This window comes from Moschus berezovskii, chromosome 16 (genome assembly GCF_049115385.1).
Source record: "Moschus berezovskii isolate FMDL1 chromosome 16, NW_MosBer_1.0, whole genome shotgun sequence".
In the NCBI taxonomy this organism is placed as follows: Eukaryota; Metazoa; Chordata; class Mammalia; order Artiodactyla; family Moschidae; genus Moschus; species Moschus berezovskii.
The window spans coordinates 37,349,488-37,365,137 of NC_142475.1; the positions used below are offsets into that span (position 1 = coordinate 37,349,488).

The following is a 15,650-nucleotide window of genomic DNA, read 5'->3' on the forward strand; positions in this document are numbered from 1 at the left end:
AACTGGGCCTCTGCTTTTGTATAACATAGAGGTCTATCAGTGTTAGACTCATTAGAAAAGACCCTGATGCTGCCAAAGCTTGAAGGCAGGAGGAGAAGGGGATGACAGAGGATGAAATGGTTGGATGGCGTCACCGACAATGGATATGAGTTTGAGCAAGCTCCTGGAAATAGTGAAGGACAGGGAAGCCTGGTGTGCTGCAGTCCATGAGGTCGCAAAGAGTTGGACACGACTGAGTGACTGAACACCAACTATCAGTATTTAACTCAAAATAGTTATTGCTCTACTTAGGAACAGGTGCTTTTCCCAAACACTTGTTTCTGTTGCAGTGGTTTAGAGCTTGAAATGCAGCTTCGTGGTTTCATAAACAATGGTGTGGCTGGTGTGGAAACCTTCCAGAGCTCACGGCTTTGCTGTCTTGCTTAGTATTTGAGAATGGGGAATTCCCCACAGAAGGGCAAAGAGGAGAGAATTTCCATTGCTTTTCTATGTTGAAAACAAACCCTTTGCCAATGTGATCTTTTACCCTTTTCCTCCTAACCAGACACTCTCCCCCATTTTCTGCAGCACCATTCTCTTGCAGCTCCAGCCAGGGGGCTCTTAGCTGACATGGTCAGGGGCCCTAGGACATGGATGGGGGCTGGGGAGCTCCTGTCTTACTGACCTCTGGATAGTCTGAACTGGCAGGCCATGGAGGGACCACCACCTTGCTCACTATTTCCCTTTGGTCTTTCTCGAATTGCTTTGCATTTCATTTCTTTTTAAGAAATAGGTCTTTCTTTTCTCTTTTAAACTCTTATCAAAAAGGGGGGAAAAATCACATTGGTTTACCTCAGTGGGTACTTTTTCTAAGACTATTCAGTCTAGTTATTGGATCATTCTTTTTCATTCAATGCTTTTTACTTCCGCCTAATAGTTTAAGATACTTCTTAGATCCCCAGTCTACAAAAACAGAATATTAAATTTGTGATTACATTCCTCAAACTTGAATCACACACCCTCTTGGAGAAAGTGATTTTTGTAAGTGATGCAGATTTATCTTAACCATAGGAAACCATGCTAACAAAAATATGGCATGTTTCAAGATGAAGACATAAAATAGTATGGCTGCTGCTGCTAAGTCACTTCAGTCATGTCCGACTCTGTGTGACCCCATAGATGGAAGCCCACCAGGCTCCCCCTTCCCTGGGATTCTCCAGGCAAGAACACTGGAGTGGGTTGCCATTTCCTTCTCCAATGTGTGAAAGTGAAAAGTGAAAGTAAAGTCGCTCAGTCGTGTCTGACCCTTAGCGACCCCACGGACTGCAGCCCACCAGGCTCCTCCATCCATGGGATTTTCCAGGCAAGAGTGCTGGAGTGGCTTGCCATTGCCTTCTCCGAGTATGGCTAAATCTATTATAACAATTATCACACAGTTCTGTGCAGTTGGCGAAGGCCCCTGGAGAAGGAAATGACAACCCGCTCCAGTACTTTTGCCTGGGAAATCTCATGGACAGAGGAACCTGGCGGGCTACAGTCCATGGGGTCACAAAGAGTCAGACATGGCTGCACAACTGAGCACACACACAGACAGACAGACTTTTGATCCAGTCTGTTCCAGATAAAATATATCTTTATTCTGATAAGACTGTCATCTTCTTGAGGCATGAGACCGTTTTTGTTTTTGTTTTAATCTCTAAGTACCTTGCATCCTGCAAGGTACACATGTTTGTGATGCAACGTGCCAATCCATAGTTACCATTAGTATCTGTGAGAAGAGATGGAATGAAGTTATGAGTAAGACCTAAACCATGGGCGTAATTAGTAATCATTGACAGCACATGTGATTAATGCAATCATTTTTACTTTCCTACTGGTATAAAATTTGTGATAATACATAGATCTGTGAATATTGGCAGAGCAAGTTTAAGGTTTTGTTTTTCAGCGTTATTTTTTACCTTACTCGAGGTTAACTAATTATTTCTTACTTTCTTTATTGCTCAGAACTTTAATAAGTAAATGAAAAGATCATCGTCTTACCCTTCACTGTGATGCGCTTAGTCGCTTAGAAGTGTCTCTTTGCGACACTGCAGACTCTTTGAGACACTGACTTTGACACTTTCTGACTCTTTGCGACTCCATGGATGATATAGCCTGCCAGGCTCCTCTGTCCATGCGGATTCTGCAGGCAAGAATACTGGAGTGGGTTAGCCATGCCCTCCTCCAGGGGATCTTCCCAATCCAGGGACTGAACCCAGGTCTCCCACATTGCAGGCAGATTCTTTACCATCTGAGCCACCAGGGAAGCCCAAAGAGTGAATATGACAGAAAACAATGAGAAGACGGCCTGATTTGAGCAGTGAACACATAAGTAGCTTGCGTGCATATTCATGAGATTCTCTAGGCAAGAATACTAGAGTGGGTTGCCCATGCCCTCCTCCAGGGTCCTTCCCAGCCCAGGGGTCGAACCTGCGTCTCTGGTTCTTTACCCCTAGAGCCATCTGGGAAGCCCTTTGTTACTGCAGTTTAATCCGGTTCAGAGTTTTGAAATTGTTTCCTGTTGTGTTTCCTTTCCAGAAAACCCCGAGGTCATTCTCTTATTTCAACAGTTGAATGCAACTTCGGAGCTGGGAGAGAGTGATTGTGAGGTATTCGTTTTTCTGGTTTATTCTACACTATTTATCCATGCTTGCTTACAGTTTAACTTTGTACAGGCATCAAGGGTATATTTGGGGACTCTTGAGATGTGGGACTGGAGACACACAGCTCTGAAGCTGAAAAATCTCAAGGGTATTTGCTAATTCAGTTTTGAAGTTAGCACCATGGGTCTTCTGCCCTAGCCTCTGAGACACCACCCACCATGCTTCCTACAACATGGTGTTTCCCTTTGGTCAGTAATGGGCATGAGCTTGGTTCTCCCTTTTCATGCCTATGTGAAGTTAGGCAAAGTGCCTAACCTCATTCAAGTTCTGTGTTCATCTTTGAGATGGAGACTGTAATTCAATAGCTTGATGAGTTTCCAGTTCCAAACAGTGCTCACCACCAATACCAGCAACAAAATATATATTAGACTGTGTTTATATCAGTAGTATTGGTCATCTCATTTAGTGCTGATAATAAAGTTATATAAAAATTCTTTAATGACTTTAGGTCATCTATGAACAGAACTGAAACCAGAAAAAAATCAGCCAGCCTAAACGAACAGCAAGTTAACACAAAGGCATTCTTTATTTGATGTTAGCAATTAGTTCGCTACATGGTTATCTGCTTTTCTAATGAATCCTGAACTTTGAAGTGCTCTGCCCACCCATTTAAAAGATTTACAAACCTCAAGCACTGTGACCTGACTAACCTCTGTCCATTATACATCATTATCCAATTCCGCTTATGGGCCAGAAAGGAAGGAGTACATCTGGTCTGAATCTCTTCACAGAAGCAATCTTGTAAAATAGGCCACTGTCTTTCAATCAAATCTTTCCTTTAACTTGTTGAGAAGCTCTTTCTTTTGCTAGAGGAACCCTTTCCTCTTAGGAGAGCAGGGTGCTATTTCAGGGTCATTGGGGTTCCCCTTGGAGATCTTTCTAAATATAACTGCCGATCCTGGAAAACAGCCTGCCTTTTGTTTGTTAAGTTCAACTTAAGAGTCAGTGCATTAGGAGCTTCGATTATCCATGCTCCAAAAATGCCTTCCTCTGATCTCCTAGCATTTGACAAGAATCTCGAATGAGGGATTATATATTATTTTCTCTAATGCACTTCCATTTTCACTAGAGCTGCTTGCCTTACACATTTTATTTGTGGGCCTGAATTATAAGGCATTTTCTAATTAGGGGGCATTAAGATTTAACTCAAGAACCTATATATTTTAGATGTTTCTGAGGAGGAACCACATGGTCCTCTTAAGTTTCTAGAAAGCATTGTATTGAGTGGTTTTGTGTGTGTGTGTGTGTGTGGATTGCTTCAGTCTTACTGTGGGGATATTTTTCTGCTTTTTTAAAAAAATTCATCTGGAATTTGCAGTTTGCTCTCTGCCAAATTCCTGACCCCAGCTTTTGGTTATCATCATTTGTATATCCCAAGCAGTTTTCAAAACTAATCTGTGCACAGTGAAACCTTCTTCCCCACCCCTCCTCGCTTGTCTGCGACTCACAACTGATACCTTCTCCTGGAATCAATATTTGAATTAAAGGCATCACTGTCGACCTCGTAACTCAAGCCAGCAGTCTCCATCCTGACATTGCTGCACTCTTTGCATTCAGGCCACACTAGATCCCGGATCTAAGAGAACATATGAAAGTTCCCCAAACAGTGGCGCTTGGTGAGGTCAAATATTAATTGCCAGCCGTCACAAATATTAATTGTAAATGTCTTTCCGGTCCAGCTATCCTCTGCCTCCCACTGTCCCTACATCAGTTCTGGTTCTCGTCAACTCCACGCCAGTCTGTTGCTGGAGCTCACTAGTGTAGCTGTCTTTCAACAGACTCTCCCCACTCTAGGTACCCTGCTCCCTGCTTAATAGTGTGATTTCTTGGTCAGTGACTTCTGTGGGCTCTGGAAACCTTGAGAATAGACCCAGACATCTTGGTGTATACCTCCACCTTCAGTCTTGTGCAGCCCTCTAGCACACTGCCTGCCTTCCCCTGCTTTGCTGTCTGTGCTTCGTTAGGACTGAGTTTCTTGGGCTGTTTCAACACATCGTATCCTTTCAGGCTTTGCACATGCTGGTCTCGTTCCTGATAATGCCCTTGCTCAGTTTTTCTTGATAAATCCCTATGCATCCTTCAAAGTCCACGCCAATTTCCATCTCCTCTGAGAAGCCTCTCCCACCCCTATGTTTTCCTCCTGTGAACTGGGTTCCCGTGATTCTTCAGCTGTATCTCTGGTCGGACTATACCTAATTATCCATTGATATGTCTGACACTCCTATTATTTTTGTATTTACAGCATTTAATAGATGCCTTGCACATAGTAACACTCAGTGGATGCTGTAATTTAAATGAGTGTATCTCTGACACTGTAATAAAAAGGAAGGTGTGTGTGTAGTCATTCAGTCATGTCCAACCCTTTGCAACCCTTTGGACTATAGCCAGGAAGTTTCCTTTGTCCAGGGAATTCTCCAGGCAAGAATACTGCAGTGGGTTGCCATTCCCTTTTCCAGGGGATCTTCCCAACCCAGGAATTGAACCCGCATCTCCTGTGTTTCCTACATTGCAGGCAGATTCTTTACCCAGAGATATTGGAGAATCCCCAAAAAAGGAAGGGAGTAAAAAGGAATTTCAATCTGTGCTTATTTTCTATTTACAAACATTTTTCTCAACAATAATGTTTTGTTTTGCTGTTAGACTTTTAGTATCTATGGATTAAAGAAGAGCTGCCAAAACCAATTTACAGCCCCTTTGCCTTTTCTATGGGCTTCCCTGGTGGCTCAGACAGTAAAGCATTCGCCTGCAATACAGGAGACCCGGGTTTAGTCCCTGGGTCAGAAAGATCCCCTGGAGAAGGAAAAGGCAACTCACTCCAGTGTTCTTGCCTGGGAAATACCATGGATAGAGGAGCCTGGGGGCTACAGTTCATGGGATCACAAAGAGTCAGACACAACTGAGCAGCCAAGCAAGAGAGGGGGCATGGCTGTCAGAACTAAGATGGTGGCTGCTCATCCTTGGAACTTGCAACTGTGTAGTCATTTCCACCTAGAGAGTAGATTTAGTCAGTGCATTGACCAATCTGGGTGAGGATAGTAGTTACTTGTATAATGTTTGAATCTAGTATTCAAAAATTAAATTATCCTAACCCATTTTCAGGCTTCTCGTATGCCCGTGTCTTGGAAGTGTGTTTCAGATCACCAGAGTTGTTCTTGCCACTCACAAGAAAGACAGGCTATGAGAACAGCATCAGTAACTATCCGCTGGGACAGGAGCCCTCATCCCAAAACAACAAGGCTGCAGTTAACACAGTTAGCAATGCATTGTGTCTTTGAGGAGCTCGGGAAACATAATGGGATTCATTTTTAATTCCAACCAATTCAAGAAACAAAGCAAAAGCCTTGGCCTCTGGAGTGGCTTTGTAATCAAAGGTTACTACAGGCCTGTTAGAACTCTCAACAGCTGTCTCCACTGTGAAAATAGGCTTAGGTTGTAAGGTGATTTCAGAACTGAGGAAATGATGACTTTAGCCAGGTTTTGTCTCCCATGTGAACTCTGACTCGCAAAGATGAGGTTAATTTCAGTGTACAGTGTTTGCTTTATTTTTCAAACCAATTTTAATAGCAACCTCCTTGCACTCTGAAAAAATGTCCAAGAGCAGTTAAAAAAGAGTTGATATAAATAAGCGTTACAATGTATATCTTAGCTGTCTCTAGGTCAGTAGTCAACAAAATACTTTGCAATTAATTAATCCTGTTTTTTTCTCTTTTTGGCTATCCTGCCTTACATTATTATGTATCTTCTGAACTATAAAAGCAGTATACATATTCACTATAGAAAGTTGGAAAATATGAAATTCCATAGAGAGAAAAGGCTTTCCTATGAGGCTGTACCCTAAAAAGAACCATTGTCAACATCTTGGTTGATATTAGCCTTAGAGTTTCTTCCAGGCAGGGATGCATGCTTTTCAAATTCTTATTATGAAAAATTTTACATCCATGAGAGAATGAATAATACAGTGAGTTCTCGTATATTCACTATGTAAATTCACAGATTACCAAGATTTTGCCAGTATTGGTTTGTCAACCTCTTTTTAATCTTTCCCTTCCTCTTTTCTTTTGGAAGTATTGGCTAACTACCTTGAAAAGGAAAGAGGAATCCTGATTCCTGAAAGAGGGCTGTGGAAGGCAATCATTTGCCTGCCGATTTCATACACCTTCACACAGCTTTTACTTAGGAAGCAAAAAGTATGGTTTTCCATTTAGTATTGTACTTGGGGGATAAGTAGCCTTAATGCTCAGGTCTATCACATGCTAGATGGGTATTGATTTTTCTTCTTAAATCAATGTTTCCCTAGAGCATAGTTTTATTTATTCATAAAGCCAAGATGATGTCTGACAGGAGTTATGGCAGTGTAAATCTGTGATGCAGGCACAATACGAAGAGCTTTTGTAAGACTCAAAAATCAATGATGCAGGAGGGTTACTTCATAAGCTTGAGAGAGTGCATTTGCTGTGCTTCCAAGTGGAAAAGGAGAATTTCAGCATCTAGTTAAGTTTCATTCTGTTTTCTAGGCCACTGTCCAAATGAAGTACAATTAACCCTTGAATAACGTGGGTTTGAACTGTGAAAGTTCACTTACACGTGGATTTTTTCTAATAGTGAATACTATATATAGTAAGTACTAAATGAGTCACGATTGGTTGAATCCATGGAAGTAGAACCATGGGCAGAACAACCGTGGTTACAGAGGGCCCACTATAAATTACACACAAATTGGCTACTGTCTGGAGGGTTGGCACCCCTACCCCCACATCGTTCAAGGGTCACCTGTATAGCATCAGACTGGATAGAACCAAGCTTCAGCTTTGGTTCCTTTTTGACACACTCTCAAAAGCTATGCTGGCCTTACTGATCATAACACTGTCATTTGGCTTCATGGTGTAGAATATATTCTAAGAGTATTCACTTTTTGTCACTATATTTACTTTTTGGAATGTGAATATATCCTGACAGTATTTACTTTTTGTGTGTGTTCTATTTTCTTTTTAGAAGTTTTTAATATGTAAAAATTACTATTAGAATTTTTTTAATTTTTTAAAAATTAGAAAATATGTCTCAATTGGTTTCCCAAACCTTAACTGATTTTTCTAGTGGTTAAAATTGCATCTAATCACTAGAATGTCCCCATCTAGAGTTGTAAATATCAGTTTTCTATTAGGAATGTGATCTCAGCAAAGTAGAACTTGCTTTCATTATTTACTCCTGGCTTCTGTGTGACCCTAGGTAAGTTCCAGAACTTCTCTAGGACTGTTTTTATTTATTTTGTTTTTAATTTTTCATTTAAATAAAGGTGAGTGAAGGTGCATGAAATTGGCAGGCATTTATTTGACTTCCATAGTTTTCTGTATATCAAGATTCTTTTTTTTTTTCCTTTTAAAATAACTAGTTGATATTAAAAAAACAAAAAGAAGGAAAGAGGAAATGAAAGAGCAAAAAAGGGACAGGTGAAGTGAGGATTATCTCTTCGTGAAGAATAAAGTTTCTTCCAGTGTGAAAATACTGTGATTTTCTGTGAAAAGATTTCACATGCTGAGCTGTTATCAGTAGTCATGATTTCCTTAGAAATTTCTGAGCCTTCAAGGATGTACCTTGAGTTCAGAATCTGAGATCCCCAGCACCTGCTCCTGAGAGCAGATAGGGGCTCTGGCCAGACCTATGGTTCCCTGGGACCCCAGTTCCCCACAAGGGCTTCTCTGATGGCTCAGATGGTAAAGAATCTGCCTGCAATGCAGGAGACCTGGGTTTGATTCCTGGGTTGGGAAGATCCCCTGGAGAAGGTAATGGCTACCCACTCCAGTATTCTTGCCTGGAGAATTCCATTGACAGAGGAGCCTGGTGGGCTACAGTTCATACGGTTGCAAAGAGTCAGACACGACTGAGTGACTAACACACCTCTCACCAAATCAACCCCAATCATTAATGGAGTGACATCATCGCAAGATGGCCCTACATCCAAGTAGTTAACACATGGTAATTTTGATGGTGGGCTTCTGAGGTCAAACATAGTTTCTCATAATTTGCTGTGTCACTGGGTAGTGCTAGGGTCCCTCCTCGTCTGCATGTGCTTCACTCATTCTCTGCAGGCTTCAGGCAAGCTGTTCTGCTGACCATTTTCTGATGGTTTTAACTATGAAGAGTCACAGAACAGGGTAGAAGGGGGAATAAAATAAATAAAACTTTTCCTGTAGGGGAAGAACCAAAAAATGGAGGATTCTGTGAAAATGAATAATATTTCCTATGGGACTGCCAGAAAATGTTAGACACTCAAGAGTGGCAAGCCAGACTTTGCCATTTCATGACCATGATCATCTGCCATTGTCCAGCAAATGACCCAAAGCACAAAGGCGTGCTGTCCAATGTTAGTATCTAAAATTTATTTTTCCAGGGATTTCCGTGGTGGATCAGCGGTTAAGACTTTGCCTTCCAGTGTAAAGGGTATGGGTTTGATCCCTGGTTGGCGCGGGGTGGGGGGGCGTGGGGGGGCTAAGATCCCACATGCCTGGTGACCATAAAACCAAAGCATAAAACAGAAGCAATATTGTAATAAATTCAATAAAGAGTTTTAAGAATTTTTTAAATAAAACTTATTTTTCCACATTTGAGTATGTATAGTTTATAAAATGTGTATATACAATTACAGGTATTGTTAGGCAGTTATGGAACTAAACAGGTATGTGCGCAGAGGATAAGGGAAGTTTAATTTTTAGTTGAGTGTATTCTTGAGTGTAGCAATAACCTCAGATATGCAGATGACACCACCCTTATGGCAGAAAGTGAAGAGGAACTCAAAAGCCTCTTGATGAAAGTGAAAGAGGAGAGTGAAAAAGTTGGCTTAAAGCTCAACATTCAGAAAACTAAGATCATGGCATCTGGTCCCATCACTTCATGGCAAATAGATGGGGAAACAGTGACAAACTTTATTTTTGGGGGGCTCCAAAATCACTGCAGATGCTGATTGCAGCCATGAAATTAAAAGACGCTTACTCCTTGGAAGGAAGTTATGACCAACCTAGATAGCATATTAAAAAGCAGAGACATTACTTTGCCAACAAAGGTCTGTCTAGTCAAGGCTATGGTTTTTCCAGTGGTCATGTATGGATGTGAGAGTTGGACTGTGAAGAAAGCTGATCGCCGTAGAATTGATGCTTTTGAACTCTGGTGTTGGAGAAGACTCTTGAGAGTCCCTTGGACTGCAAGGAGATCCAACCAGTCCATCCTAAAGGAGATCAGTCCTGGGTGTTCATTGGAGGGACTGATGCTGAAGCTGAAACTCCAATACTTTGGCCACCTCATGCGAAGAGTTAACTCATTGGAAAAGACCCTGACGCTGGGAGGGATTGGGGGCAGGAGGAGACGGGGACGACAGAGAATGAGATGGCTGGATGGCATCACCGACTCGATGGACATGAGTTTGAGTGAACTCTGGAAGTTGGTGATGGACAGGGAGGCCTGGCGTGCTGCGATTCATGGGGTCGCAAGGAGTCCGACACGACTGAGAGACTGAACTGAGCTGAACCGAACTGATTTTTGAGTGTCTGCTATAGAAGGATCTCCCTTCACTGGAGACGAGTTTGCCTCCTGGGTGTATGAGAGTGTGGTGTGGGCTGCAAATACCAGCTCAGAATCGCATCCTCAGGATGACCATGGGGATAAGGGGTGTTTTCATAGACACCTGAGGCACTGTTAGTGGAACTGCTGTGAGTGACAGGATTGAATTCCTGTTGACTGATTTCAAATTGCTTTGTTTTATAATCCCTTCATATAATCTCATACATATTATGATATTTGAAAATGTGCCTCGAACATACACCGAAAAGTGGTGAAAACTCCTGAATTACAAGACAGGATCACAGCTCTTCAGTTTGCCATTTGACACCCTTTTCCCATCAAAGACAGTTTATATAGATTGCAGGAATAGAGAGGATGGTTCCTTCTTATATTCAGATCTCAACTTAAATGTTCCTTCCTCAAAAAGGGTTTCCTTAGGGAGCCAGGGCTCAGGAATCCCTCATAACACACTGTCCTTGCCCCCTCATTTACCTTTTAAAAGTAATTACCCTCCAGTTAAAATAAATTGATTAATTTAAAAAAAATTAAAACCTTGAAAATAAATTTTAAAATTAAAAAAAAAAAATTTACTCTCCCTACCTGACACTCTAGTGTTAATTGGTCTTTCGTGAGTCCTCACCTATGGGGAGTTCAGCTGAGACATCCTCTGTTTTATTTACCTGGTATCCGCAGTGCCTAGAGCAATGCCTGGCGTTGTATAAGCACTCAAAGGTTCTTCCCATTCGGATCATCTCCTCTTTCCAACCCTGAGGCTATTTCTTTATCACTGCAGGAATCACGCCTTCGTGTCTCTTCCCCTTGCTGTGGAGTCTGTGGCACTTAACACTTTACATTTCTGTCATTACCCAGCAGTTCCTTCCTGGTGGTAGCATCTGATAGGCAGGGACAACGATAGCACATCGACTGTTACCATGATAGGCACTGGTGTCAAGTGGTTCCTGTTAAATTTTCCAACCACAAGATAGTTACATATAAAATAGATAAACAGCAAGGACTGTAAAGCACAGGGAATGATACTCAATATCTTGCAATAACCTATAATGGAAAAGAATCTGAAAAAGTATATGTGTGTGTGTATGTACGTATAATTGAATCACTTTTCCATACATGTGAAACTAGCACAATGCTATAAAACAGCTATACTTCAGTTAATTTAAAAAATACCAATAATAGAGGGTAAAGAGAGATTTAAGATTGAGCACAGAAATTCCTGCATGTGGGCCTCTCACAGATCTCACCTTATGTACCTTTTTTTCTGGCTGTTTATACGTATCCTTTAACATGTGTGCGTGTGTGCTAAGTCTCTTCAGTTGTATCCAACTCTTTGCAACTCCATGGTCAATAGCCCACCAGGCTGTGCTGCCCATTCTCCAGGCAAGAATACTGGAGTGGGTTGCCATGGCTTCCTCCAGGGGATCTTCTTGACCCAGGGATCAAACCCGCAGCTCCAGCATTGCAGAAGGATTCTTTACCGTGGAGCCACTGGGGAAGTCCATCCTCTGACATAACCTTTATTAAATTCATGAATGTGGGGGGAAAAAAAGATTCTGAAAGAGAAACAAAACAGATAAAACAGATACAAGTTTTATGACTTACCTCTATACCAGTACTAAACACTAAGGGTCAGTTGGATAGAATGTTCTGCTTTGATGGTGGACTTAAGGAATGGCCTGTTGTGTCTTCCATTTTTTTAAGGAACTGTAAAATTCCTTGAATTTACCACTGTGAATACCTCTTTCAGAAGGAAGACTTTCTTTTTTTAGAAACACTCCACATCTCATTCCCCAGCTTAGTCCAGAAGCCTGAGAGTCTGATCTTGTTATGTCTCAGAATGTGGTTACTACATTTTCTCCTAATGGCTGTATTTTACATGATAATGAATCAGTCTTTTCTACAAGCCTGCTTCATTTATGCAAAACAGATAGAAATTGAAATGGGTATGAATCATACTCTTCTTTCAGGGAGCAGCGAAGCTACTGTAAAGCCTGAATATAATGTTATGGTCCCTTATGTCAACTTAAGCAAAGAAATGTTGGTTCTGTGGTTAGTAAGGATAAGCTTATTGAACAGTTTCAGGAAGACAGAAAGCAGCTTTTGAATTTCAGGCCTTGACTACTTAATTCTTTTTAGGAAGGTCAACTCATTTTCGATCATCTTTTGTATTTTGAAATAATAACCTCTTGTACATTAGTGGCCTGAAAGCATTAATGACATTACTGACCACTAATTTTCAATAATATGGAAAAGGTATTCCAAATTAGTCCCAGCATCAACAAGGAAAAAGGCAGAAAATTAAATTAGCAGGAGGATATTGCAAAAAGCCTTTTGTAAATGCTGTAGAATCTCTCGAATCTAATCCTTGAGAGAAATCTCTCCTTGAGAGAAACCAAAATAAATAGGTTTCTCTCCCAAGAGATACTGAAACATCTTTCGTTTATAAGAGATGGATTATAACCTATGGATGGAATAGTGTGTGCATGCTAAGTTGTTCAGTTGTGTCTGATTCTTTGCAATCCTATGGACTATAGCCCACCAGACTCCTCTGTCCATGGGATTCTCCAGGAGAGAATACTGAAGTGGGTTGCCATGCCATGCCCTCCTCTAGGGGATCTTCCCAACCCCAGGGATTGAACCCATGTCTCTTGCATTGGCAGGCAGATTGTTTACCACTAGTGCCACCTGTGAAGCCCATTAAATAGAGTTAACTCCACAGGTTAATTAGAAAATAAAGCATGCCAATTAATACCCAAGCATTTCAGAACTGCTCAGCTGTTGCAGTATTTATTGATTTTTGTCTGCAAGCTTTATAAACAGACACCTCAGATCCCTGGAAACACTGAACTATTTAAAATTTTTAAGTTAAGGTTAAGTTTCTGTGGGTTAATGGAGAAAAACTTGGCTTCTCACTAATGGACAAAATTTTGAGTTTAGATCTAGTGTCAGTGAGCTGGGGCAGAAACACACGTTTACTCACTTAATTTGATCCATAATCTAGTCTTCTATTCTTTTCAACAGTACGAAGTTAACAAAAAAGGACTTTTTAAGTAAGATAAATGTGCTTCAGGGAGTCTTGTCTGCAGATCCTGACAAGGGAGGTAATAGACTTACTCAGGAATTTCGTGACAGTTCTAGACGAGTTCTCCAAAGAAGGACACACACACAGAGAGCTTTGCACAGAATTGCAAATTGTATATAGAACCTCCGAGGTTGGTCCAGGACCCTTTGGGATCTGTCCTCATGGGCCCAGGTTAAAACAAACCTGACTCATACTTTCCAAGTAGGGGCCATGCTTAATTTTTTGTCCTATAAATACTAGTTCTTCAATCCCTGGTATTAACATATCACCCAAGACTTGTTTGAATTTTTTGCTGGGTTGTACTTAAACAGAAACAATATTTATTTATTTATTTTGCAATAAAGTATATATTTGAGATGTTGACAGTTATTAAATACTTAATATCTTATATTACCATATATAACTTTATTATAGAAATAACCTTTTTTAAATGTTGCAATTGCTGTTTGCCCTGATATAACATCATTGTATTTTCTCTTGCTCTACCTTCCTTGGTTTCTCTTTAGTATGTAAAAAATTTATCCACTTCTTGGGTAGGGCTAGTTCATCCCAAGGTTCTTTTGGAAAAGTGAAAGTGGCTTAGTTGTGTCTGACTCTCTGTGACCCCATGGGCTATAAAGTCCATGGAATTCTCCAGGCCAGAATACTGGAGTGGGTAGACTTTCCCTTCTCTTGGGGATCCTCCCGACCCAGGGATTGAATCCAGGCCTCCCGCATTGTAGGCAGATTCTTTATCAGGTGAGCCACAAGGGAAACCCAAAAATACTGGAGTGGGTAGCCTATCCCTTCTCTAGCAGATCTTTCTGACCAGGAATCAAACTGGGATCTCCTGCATTGCAGACGGATTCTTTACCAACTGAGCTATCAGGGAAGCCCCTGGAAAATTTAAAAACTGATCTTAATTCCATTTCAGCAACAATTGATAGTTAAATAAATTTAAATAATAATTGGGTGTATTTCCTGTGATGCTTAAACTTTCAAAAAATGTTTGGAAAGATAGTAGCACTGTTAAATTAGAATATGGAAAGTCCATTATTTTTACTTATGACTTACATTCCTTTTTCTTTGGGGATTGATGGCTTTTCTTGTACTCCTTACTTTTATATATGTAAATTCCTATGCTAGCCTTTATTCCACATATCAAGAAAGGAAGTAAAAGTAACTAATACCATCAGTTAAGGAATTCCTCTTCCAGCAGAAGGTACCAAATAAACTGCTAACACTGGTTACTGCCCTAAGAGAAATGTCAGAAACTTGCCAAGAGAAAGGGAGCATAAGGGAACAGGGAATTCTGCAGAGGAGGGAGAATTTGAGCTGGACCTTAGTGTATAAATAGGAGTTGGTTGGTCAAAAGTGTCTTTGTGGGGGCTCATTAGTTCCTGCCAAAATTAAATGCTTGTTAAAACATAATCTACCATGGACCCAAAACAGGGACCTATAGATCCTTGCAGCAGGGTGGAACACAAGGAAAAGAAACTATCCTTCTGGAACTTTCTGTGTATGAACACTAAGAATAAACCAAACTTGTTTAGGAACACTTGGTAAAAACCGAAAACAAAGATGCCAGGCAAGTGGTAATAAAGGATGATATGATTTTCTTTCCCCACGTCTTTTCCTAGAGGGAAAGGCAGCTTGAAAATTGGCAATGGAGTTGATTTGAGGGCCTTTTAAACGTTGGTGTTAGAAATTTAGTGAAAGTAAGTGTCTTGGACAAGACTGACCTTATGTAAATCATCTTTGTGTCCTTAGTCTATTTACCTCACTCTGGATTATAATAATAATAATGACCACCACCGAGTAGGTTCTTTCTACACACCAAGCACAATGATAAAAGGCTTTACTTTTATCTGGTCCTCATCATGACTTTTTGTGATTTGTGTAAGAGTAAGAGTGGGAGTCTAGGGCCAGCTGCCTTGGCTGGAACCAGACCTCTTCCACCACTTAAACGCTGAGTCACGAAGGTGTGTTTAGTCTTCCTGTATTTCAGTACCCACATTAAAGGGAGAGATAACATCTTACAGAAAAACCCAAACAAAATTTTTGGCCAACCAGTACTTAATTCTGAGCATTGTTTATAAATATTAAGGTATTCTTTAGCACCGTGCCTGGTATTAGCTGTTATCATTATCATCATCCTCATTTTGCCGTCAAGGGGACTAAACTCAAAGGTTAAATAACTTGCCCAATTTCACATACCGTTAGTATGAACCGGAGCAGTTCTGGGCTCCTCTTGTGGCTCAGATGGTAAAGAATCTGCCCACAGTGTGGGATTCCTGGGTTCGATTCCTGGGTTGGGAAGATCTCCTGGAATAGGAAATGAC

General features: G+C 40.9%; 1 protein-coding gene across 2 annotated transcripts in view; it reads left to right on the top strand.

The window, feature by feature from the left end:
• Positions 1 to 15,650, top strand: part of PAG1 (phosphoprotein membrane anchor with glycosphingolipid microdomains 1) — a 159,860-nt gene that overhangs the window by 49,565 nt on the left and 94,645 nt on the right. The window contains exon 2 of one of the 2 annotated variants that reach the window (XM_055431703.2): positions 2,557 to 2,627. The gene's annotated coding sequence lies outside the window, so the exon portion shown is untranslated. Of the gene's footprint in view, positions 1 to 2,556; positions 2,628 to 15,650 lie in introns of those variants that run through there. The other variant, XM_055431704.2, reaches the window with a different exon arrangement.